The following is a 10,044-nucleotide window of genomic DNA, read 5'->3' as shown; positions in this document are numbered from 1 at the left end:
TAACACTATTAACCCCTAATCCGCCAACCCCCCACAACACGATCTACCTATTAACAGTATTAACCCCTAATCCGCAAACCCCCCACAACACAATCTACCTATTAAGACTATTAACCCCTAATCCGCAACCTCCCCACAACGCAATCTACCTATTAACACTATTTACATCTTAATCGGCCAACACCCACCACACAATCTACCTATTAACACTATTAACCCCTAACCCACCAACTGCCCAACAAGGCAATCTACCTAATTAACCTATTAACCCCTAAACTGCCCTAGTGACTTGATAAGTTTGCTACTAATGAACCTGTAGGAGGTTTTCTGTCAGCCAATGAGATTGTATAATGTAATATTAGGCTGAGGCAACTAGTAATTCCTGCTTTACTATAGATCTGAAATTGCTTTTAGCAACCTTTTTTCATATGAAAAATGTGTTTGTCTAATTGCTGCATTTTAATATACATTTTAAGACAATGGAATTTAAAGCCACTGTAAAGGGAAACCATGTGACAAAAAGCAATTAACACGAAACTGCTCTGGAGCACAACAAGACAAAAACCGCATAATGCATTTTCCCTTTTTCCCACTTTTCCCGATAAATACTTGTCAGTAATGGCTGAGCTCTGAGGAACATATTAGATAAGTGCTCCTTAGTGCCGTAATTTGATCTAAAGTGCTTCCTTTACACTACACACTAATCTCTTTTATAAAATCTAAACTATGGACACTGCCGGGCTGGGAATAAAAAGGAGTCCTGTAAAAATTTGAAGACTAGCGCTGTTTTCTGTTGCATCCATAGAATGCACAGGAATTACTGGGACACATTAAGTAACATAAGTTTGTAATAAAAAAATGTGTTGTTATATAGGCACCAACAACCCAATTTCATCAGCTATTATCTGCATATAATATATTCTCTGTAAATTATATTTTGGGGTCTATTTAAAAAATGTCAGGCGGACATGCTTCGCTATAGTGAACCATGTCCGCCCAACATCGCTAAATGTATTACAAGTTGAAAGTAAAATGTTTTTGCACGTTTCCTAACCCGATGGGCACAAAAAGCCAAACTTGGAATATTGCGACTGCGATAACATATTTCCCCATAGAGGCCTATTTATTATGGTGCGAGCGGACATGATTGCGGATCATGTCCGCTGGACATCGATAACTGCTGACAGCATACGCTGTCAGCATTTATCATTGCACCAGCAGTTCTTGTGAATTGCTGGTGCAATGCCGCCCCCTGCAGGGGGTGTCAATAAACCCGATCGTATTCAATCGGATTGATTTCTGTCCACCGCCTCAGAGCAGGCAGACAGGTTATGAAGCAGTGGTCTTTAGAAACACAGAGCTTGATAAATATGCCCCCATAGACTTCAATATAGAATAAAATGTGGAAAATCACCTAACAAATCGTGCAAACCTGATTGCATTTTCTCAAGTGCGCTAATTTGTCATGAACTATTAATATTTCACATGTTCTTCACATAGCAGAATATGTTCTATGTTTTCTTATATACATATTTCTATATATGATTTTTTTTTGGTACAATATATAGCTATACTTTTATATAAAGATGATTATATATAGGTATAGATATATACACATACTGTATATATATATATATATATATATATATATATATATATATATATATATATATATATATATATATATATATATATATCCAAGATATAACACAAGCACTACATATATATATGAATATTTATTTAGAAATACATAGAACATATTCTGCTATGTGCAGAAAATTGGAATGTGAAATATTTACAGTAAATAAACTTATGAACATTGCATAAATATGATTTTACATACTTTCATCTACTTAAAGGGACAGTAAAGTCCAAATTAAATTTGAATGATTCTGATAGGGCATGCAATTCTAAACAACTTTCCAATTTACTTTTATATTAATATTTGCTTTGCTCTCTTGGTCTTCGTAGATGAAAGCTAAACCTAGATAGGCTCATATGCTAATTTCTAAGCCCTTGAAGGCTGCCTCTTATCTGAATGAATTTGACAGTTTTTCACACCTAGAGGGTATTAGTTCATGTGTGCTATATAGATAACACTGTGCTCACACCCGTGAAGTTATTTAAGAGTTAGCACTAATTGGCTAAAATGCAAGTCCGTCAAAAGAACTGAAATAAGGGGGCAGTCTGCAGAGGCTTATATACAAGGTAATCACAGAGGTAAAAAGTATATTAATATAACAGTGTCGGTTATGCAAAATTGGGGAATGGGTAATAAAGGGAATATCTATCTATTTCAGCAATACCATTTTTGGTGTTTAACCCCTTAACGACCAACGACGTATGGGGTATGTCCTGCAATAAAATGCAGTTAACGACCGAGGATGTACCCCGTATGTCGTTGGTCTTTGAAAGAGGTGGAAGAGATCCTGATCGCTTCCAGCCGCTTTCCTGTTGCAGTGTTGCTTCGATATTGAGACAGTCGTTCTCTCTCCCCAGAGGCAGAGCCAGGAGCCGGGAGAGGAGACAGTTGGTCTCTCTCCCCAGCGGCAGAGCCATCCCCTGGGAGCGGAGATAGTCGTCCTCCCTCCCCATAAGCAGAACCCCTTCCTGGGAGAGGAGACAGTCGCTCTCTCTCCCCAGCGGCAGAGCCAGGAGCAGGGAGAGGAGACAGTCAGTCTCTCTCCCCAGCGGCAGAGCCATCCCCTGGGAGCGGAGGTAGTCGTCCTCCCTCCCCGTAAGCAGAACCCCTTCCTGGGAGAGGAGAAAGTCCATCTCTCTCCCCAGTGCCAGAGCCATGAGCTGGGAGAGGAGACAGTCGCTCTCTCTCCCCAGCGACAGAGCCATCCCCTGGGAGCGGAGGTAGTCATCCTCCCTCCCCGTCGGCAGAACCCCTTCCCGGGAGAGGAGACAGTTGTCATCCCTCCCCGTAAACAAAACCCCTTCCCGGGAGAGGAGACAGTCGGTCTCTCTCCCCAGTGGCAGAGCCAGGACCAGGGAGAGGAAACAGTCGGTCTCTCTCCCCAGCAGCAGAGCCATCCCCTGGGAGCGGGGGTAGTCGTCCTCCCTCCCCGTAAGCAGAACCCCTTCCTGGCAGAGGAGACAGTCGGTCTCTCTCCCCAGTGGCAGAGACAGGAGCCGGGAGAGGAGACAGCCGGTCACTTGATACAGGTGAAATAATATATATTATTAGCACTAATTGGCTAAAATGAAAGTCCGTCAAAAGAACTGAAATAAGGGGGCAGTCTGCAGAGGCTTAGATACAAGGTAATCACAGAGGTAAAAAGTATATTAATATAACAGTGTCGGTTATGCAAAATTGGGGAATGGGTAATAAAGGGATTATCTATCTATTTCAGCAATACCATTTTTGGTGTTTAACCCCTTAACGACCAACGACGTATGGGGTATGTCCTGCAATAAAATGCAGTTAACGACCGAGGATGTACCCTGTATGTCGTTGGTCTTTGAAAGAGGTGGAAGCGATCCTGATCGCTTCCAGCCGCTTTTTCTGTTATTGCAGTGTTGCTTCGATATTGAGGCATCCTGCAATAACTCTTTTTAGCCATCCGATGCAGAAAGAGCCACTCTATGGCCCTCTCTGCATCGGACATTGATGGCCATAATCGTTGGCCATAACTCTCCCCAGCAGCAGAACCCCTTCCCAGGAGAGAAGACAGTCGGTCTCTTTACCCAGCGGCAGAGCCAGGAGCCGGGAGAGGAGACAGGAGGTCTCTATCCCCAGTGGCAGAGCCATCCCCTGGGAGAGGAGGTAGTCGTCCTCCCTCCCCGTAAGCAGAACTCCTTCCTGGGAGAGGAGACAGTCGGTCTATCTCCCCAGCAGCAGAGCCAGGAGCAGGGAGAGGAGACAGTCGGTCTATCTCCCCAGCAGCAGAGCCAGGAGCAGGGAGAGGAGACAGTCGGTCTCTCTCCCCAGAGGCAGAGCCATCCCCTGGAAGCGGAGGTAGTCGTCCTACCTCCCGTAAGCAGAACCCCATCCTGGGAGAGGAGACAGTCGGTCTCTCTCCCCAGAGGCAGAGCCAGGAGCCGGGAGAGGAGACAGTTGGTCTCTCTCCCCAGCGGCAGAGCCATCCCCTGGGAGCGGAGATAGTTGTCCTCCCTCCCATAAGTAGAACCCCTTCCTGGGAGAGGAGACAGTCGCTCTCTCTCCCCAGCGGCAGAGCCAGGAGCAGGGAGAGGAGACGGTCTCTCTCCCCAGTGGCAGAGCCATCCCCTGGGAGCGGAGGTAGTCGTCCTCCCTCCCCGTAAGCAGAACCCCTTCCTGGGAGAGGAGAAAGTCGGTCTCTATCCCCAGTGCCAGAGCCATGAGCCGGGAGAGGAGACAGTCGCTCTCTCTCCCCAGTGACAGAGCCATCCCCTGGGAGCGGAGGTAGTCATCCTCCCTCCCCGTCAGCAGAACCCCTTCCCGGGAGAGGAGACAGTTGTCCTCCCTCCCCGTAAACAAAACCCCTTCCCGGGAGAGGAGACAGTCGGTCTCTCTCCCCAGTGGCAGAGCCAGGACCAGGGAGAGGAAACAGGGAGCGGGGGTAGTCGTCCTCCATCCCCGTAAGCAGAACCCCTTCCTGGCAGAGGAGACAGTCGGTCTCTCTCCCCAGCGGCAGAGACAGGAGCCAGGAGAGGAGACAGTCGGTCACTTGATACAGGTGAAATAATATATATTATTAGCACTAATTGGCTAAAATGCAAGTCCTTCAAAAGAACTGAAATAAGGGGGCAGTCTGCAGAGGCTTAGATACAAGGTAATCACAGAGGTAAAAAGTATATTAATATAACAGTGTCGGTTATGCAAAATTAGGGAATGGGTAATAAAGGGATTATCTATCTATTTCAACAATACCATTTTTGGTGTTTAACCCCTTAACGACCAACGACGTATGGGGTATGTCCTGCAATAAAATGCAGTTAACGACCGAGGATGTACCCCATATGTCGTTGGTCTTTGAAAGAGGTGGAAGCGATCCTGATCACTTCCAGCTGCTTTCCTGTTATTGCAGTGTTGCTTCGATATTGAGGCATCCTGCAATAACTGTTTTTAGCCATCCGATGCAGAAAGAGCCACTCTGTGGCCCTCTCTGCATCGGACATTGATGGCCATAATCGTTGGCCATAACTCTCCCCAGCAGCAGAACACCTTCCCAGGAGAGGAGACAGTCGGTCTCTTTACCCAGCGGCAGAGCCAGGAGCCGGGAGAGGAGACAGGCGGTCTCTCTCCCCAGCAGCAGAGCCAGGAGCCGGGAGAGGAGACAGGAGGTCTCTATCCCCAGCGGCAGAGCCATCCCCTGGGAGAGGAGGTAGTCATCCTCCCTCCCCGTAAGCAGAACCCCTTCCTGGGAGAGGAGACAGTCGGTCTATCTCCCCAGCAGCAGAGCCATCCCCTGGAAGCGGAGGTAGTCGTCCTCCCTCCCTGTAAGCAGAACCCCTTCCTGGGAGAGGAGACAGTCGCTCTCTCTCCCCAGCGGCAGAGCCAGGAGCAGGGAAAGGAGACAGGCGGTCTCTCCCCAGTGGCAGAGCCATCCCCTGGGAGCGGAGGTAGTCATCCTCCCTCCCCATAAGCAGAACCCCTTCCTGGGAGAGGAGACAGTCGCTCTCTCTCCCCAGCGGCAGAGCCAGGAGCAGGGAGAGGAGACAGTCAGTCTCTCTCCCCAGCGGCAGAGCCATCCCCTGGGAGCGGAGGTAGTCGTCCTCCCTCCCCATAAGCAGAACCCCTTCCTGGTAGAGGAGAAAGTCGGTCTCTATCCCCAGTGCCAGAGCCATGAGCCGGGAGAGGAGACAGTCGCTCTCTCTCCCCAGTGACAGAGCCATCCCCTGGGAGCGGAAGTAGTCATCCTCCCTCCTCGTCAGCAGAACCCCTTCCCGGGAGAGAAGACAGTTGTCTTCCCTCCCTGTAAGCAAAACCCCTCTCCGGGAGAGGAGACAGTCAGTCTCTCTCCCCAGTGGCAGAGCCAGGACCAGGGAGAGGAAACAGTCGGTCTCTCTCCCCAGCGGCAGAGCCGTCCCCTGGGAGCGGGGGTAGTCATCCTCCATCCCCGTAAGCAAAACCCCTTCCTGGCAGAGGAGACAGTCGGTCTCTCTCCCCAGCGGCAGAGACAGGAGCCGGGAAAGGAGACAGTCGTTCACTTGATACAGGTGAAGTAATATATATTATTAGCACTAATTGGCTAAAATGCAAGTCCGTCAAAAGAACTGAAATAAGGGGGCAGTCTGCAGAGGCTTAGATACAAGGTAATCACAGAGGTAAAAAGTATATTAATATAACAGTGTTGGTTATGCAAAATTGGGGAATGGGTAATAAAGGGATTATCTATCTATTTCAACAATACCATTTTTGGTGTTTAACCCCTTAACGACCAACGACGTATGGGGTATGTCCTGCAATAAAATGCAGTTAACGACCGAGGATGTACCCGGTACTTCGTTGGTCTTTGAAAGAGGTGGAAGCGATCCTGATCGATTCCAGCCGCTTTCCTGTTTTTGCAGTGTTGCTTCAATATTGAGGCATCCTGCAATAACTGTTTTTAACCATCCAATGCAGAAAGAGCCACGCTGTGGCCCTCTCTGCATCGGACATTGATGGCCATAATCATTGGCCATAACTCTCCCCAGCAGCAGAACCCCTTCCCAGGAAAGAAACAGTCGGTCTCTCTCCCCAGCGGCAGAGCCAGGAGCAGGGAGAGGAGACAGGCGGTCTCTCTCCCCAGCGGCAGAGCTAGGAGCAGGGAGAGGAGACAGGCGGTCTCTATCCCCAGTGGCAGAGCCATCCCCTGGGAGAGGAGGTAGTCGTCCTCCTTCCCCGTAAGCAGAACCCCTTCCTGGGAGAGGAGACAGTTGCTCTCAGAACCCCTTCCTGGGAGAGGAGACAGTCGGTCTCTCTCCCCAGCAGCAGAGCCAGGAGCCGGGAGAGGAGACAGTCAGTCTCTCTCCCCAGCAGCAGAGCCATCCCCTGGGAGCGGAGGTAGTCGTCCTCCCTCCCCGTAAGCAGAACCCCTTCCCGGGAGAGGAGACAGTCGTCCTCCCTCCCCGTAAGCAGAACCCCTTCCCGGGAGAGGAGAGCCAGGAGAGGAGACAGTCGGTCTCTCACCCCAGAGGCAGAGCCAGGAGCCGGGAGAGGAGACAGTTGGTCTCTCTACCCAGCGGCAGAGCCATCCCCTGGGAGTGGAGATAGTCGTCCTCCCTCCCGTAAGCAGAACCCCTTCCTGGGAGAGGAGACAGTCAGTCTCTCTCCCCAGTGGCAGAGCCAGGAGCCGGGAGAGGAGACAGTCAGTCTCTCTCCGCAGTGGCAGAGCCATCCCCTGGGAGCGGAGGTAGTCGTCCTCCCTCCCCGTAAGCAGAACCCCTTCCTGGGAGAGAGTTGGTCTCTCTCCCCAGCGGCAGAGCCAGGAGCAGGGAGAGGAGACAGTTGGTCTCTCTCCCCAGCAGCAGATCCATCCCCTGGGAGCGGGGGTAGTCGTACTCCCTCCCCGTAAGCAGAACCCCTTCCTGGGAGAGGAGACAGTCGGTCTCTCTCCCCAGTGCCACAGCCATGAGCCGGGAGAGGAGACAGTCGGTCTCTCTCCCCAGCGACAGAGCCATCCCCTGGGAGCGGAGGTAGTCTCCTCCCTCCCCGTAAGCAGAACCCCTTCCCGGGAGAGGAGACAGTTGTCCTCCCTCCCCGTAAACAAAACCCCTTCCCGGGAGAGGAGACAGTCGGTCTCTCTCCCCAGTGGCAGAGCCAGGAGCACGAAGAGGAGACAGTCGGTCTCTCTCCCCAGCGGCAGAGCCATCCCCTGGGAGCGGGGGGTAGTCGTCCTCCCTCCCCGTAAGCAGAACCCCTTCCTGGCAGAGGAGACAGTCAGTCTCTCTCCCCAGTGGCAGAGACAGGAGCCGGGAGAGGAGACAGTCGGCCACTTGATACACTTGATACAGGTGAAATAATATATATATATATATATATATATATTTATTTAGAAATACATAGAACAAATTCTGCTATGTACAGAACATTGGAATGTGAAATATTTACAGTAAAAATAGACTCATGAACATTGCATAAATATGATTTTACATGTTTTCATCTACTTAAAGGGACAGTAAAGTCCAAATTAAATTTGAATGATTCAGATAGGGCATGCACTTCTAAACAATTATCCAATTTACTTTTATATTAATATTTGCTTTGCTCTCTTGGTCTTCGTAGTTGAAAGCTAAACCTAGGTAGGCTCATATGCTATTTTCTAAGCCCTTGAAGGCTGCCTCTTATCTGAATGAATTTGACAGTTTTTCACACCTAGAGGGTGTTAGTTCATGTGTGCTATATAGATAACACTGTGCTCACACCCGTGAAGTTATTTAAGAGTTAGCACTAATTGGCTAAAATGCAAGTCTGTCAAAAGAACTGAAATAAGGGGCCAGTCTGCAGAGCCTTAGATACAAGGTAATAACAGAGGTAAGCAGAACACCTTCCTGGGAGAGGAGACAGTCACTCTCTCTCCCCAGCAGCAGAGCCAGGAGCAGCGAGAGGAGACAGGCAGTCTCTCTCCCCAGTGGCAGAGCCATCCCCTGGGAGCGGAGAAAGTCATCCTCCCTCCCCGTAAGCAGTACCCCTTCCTGGGAGAGGAGACAGTTGGTCTCTCTCCCCAGCGGCGAGCCAGGAGCCGGGAGAGGAGACAGTCAGTCTCTCTCCCCAGCGGCAGAGCCATCCCCTGGGAGCGGAGGTAGTTGTCCTCCCTCCCTGTAAGCAGAACCCCTTCCCGGGAGAGGAGACAGTCGTCCTCCCTCCCTCCCCGTAAGCAGAAACTCTTCCCGGGAGAGGAGACAGTCGGTCTCTCTCCCCAGCGGCAGAGCCAGGAGCAGGGAGAGGAGACAGTCGGTCTCGCTCCCTAGCAGCAGAGCCAGGAGCAGGGAGAGGAGACAGGCAGTCTCTCTCCCCAGTGGCAGAGCCATCCCCTGGGAGCGGAGGTAGTCATCCTCCCTCCCCGTAAGCAGAACCCCTTCCTGGGAGAGGAGACAGTCGGTCTCTCTCCCCAGTGGCAGAGCCAGGAGCAGGGAGAGGAGACAGTCGGTCTCTCTCCCCAGTGGCAGAGCCATCCCCTGGGAGCGGAGGTAGTCGTCCTCCCTCCCCGTAAGCAGAACCCCTTCCTGGGAGAGGAGACAATCAGTCTCTCTCCCCAGCGGCAGAGCCAGGAGCCAGGAGAGGAGACAGTCAGTCTCTCTCCCCAGCGGCAGAGCCATCCCCTGGGAGCGGAGGTAGTCGTCCTCCCTCCCTGTAAGAAGAACCCCTTCCCGGGAGAGGAGACAGTCGGTCTCGCTCCCCAGTGGCAGAGCCAGAAGCATGGAGAGGAGACAGTCGCTCTTGCTCCCCAGCAGCAGAGCCATCCCCTGGGAGCAGGGGTAGTCGTCCTCCCTCCCCGTAAGCAGAACCCCTTCCTGGGAGAGGAGACAGTCAGTCTCTCTCCCCAGCAACTGAGCCATCCCCTGGGAGGGGGGGTAGTCGTCCTCCCTCCCCGTAAGCAGAACCCCTTCCTGGCAGAGGAGACAGTCGGTCTCTCTCCCCAGCGGCAGAGACAGGAGCCGGGAGAGGAGACAGTCGGTCACTTGATACACTTGATACAGGTGAAATAATATATATATATATATATATATGAATATTTATTTAGAAATACATAGAACAAATTCTGCTATGTGCAGAACATTGGAATGTGAAATATTTACAGTAAATAGACTTATGAACATTGCATAAATATGATTTTACATGTTTTCATCTACTTAAAGGGACAGTAAAGTCCAAATTAAATTTGAATGATTCAGATAGGGCATGCACTTCTAAACAACTTTCCAATTTACTTTTATATTAATATTTGCTTTGCTCTCTCGGTCTTCGTAGTTGAAAGCTAAACCTAGGTAGGCTCATATGCTAATTTCTAAGCCCTTGAAGGCTGCCTCTTATCTGAATGAATTTGACAGTTTTTCACACCTAGAGGGCGTTAGTTCATGTGTGCTATATAGATAACACTGTGCTCACACCCGTGAAGTTATTTAAGAGTTAGC

The sequence above is a fragment of the Bombina bombina genome, chromosome 7, assembly GCF_027579735.1.
Source record: "Bombina bombina isolate aBomBom1 chromosome 7, aBomBom1.pri, whole genome shotgun sequence".
In the NCBI taxonomy this organism is placed as follows: domain Eukaryota; kingdom Metazoa; phylum Chordata; class Amphibia; order Anura; family Bombinatoridae; genus Bombina; species Bombina bombina.
The sequence above is the reverse complement of the archived record's forward strand: the minus strand, read 5'-3'. Positions refer to the sequence as shown.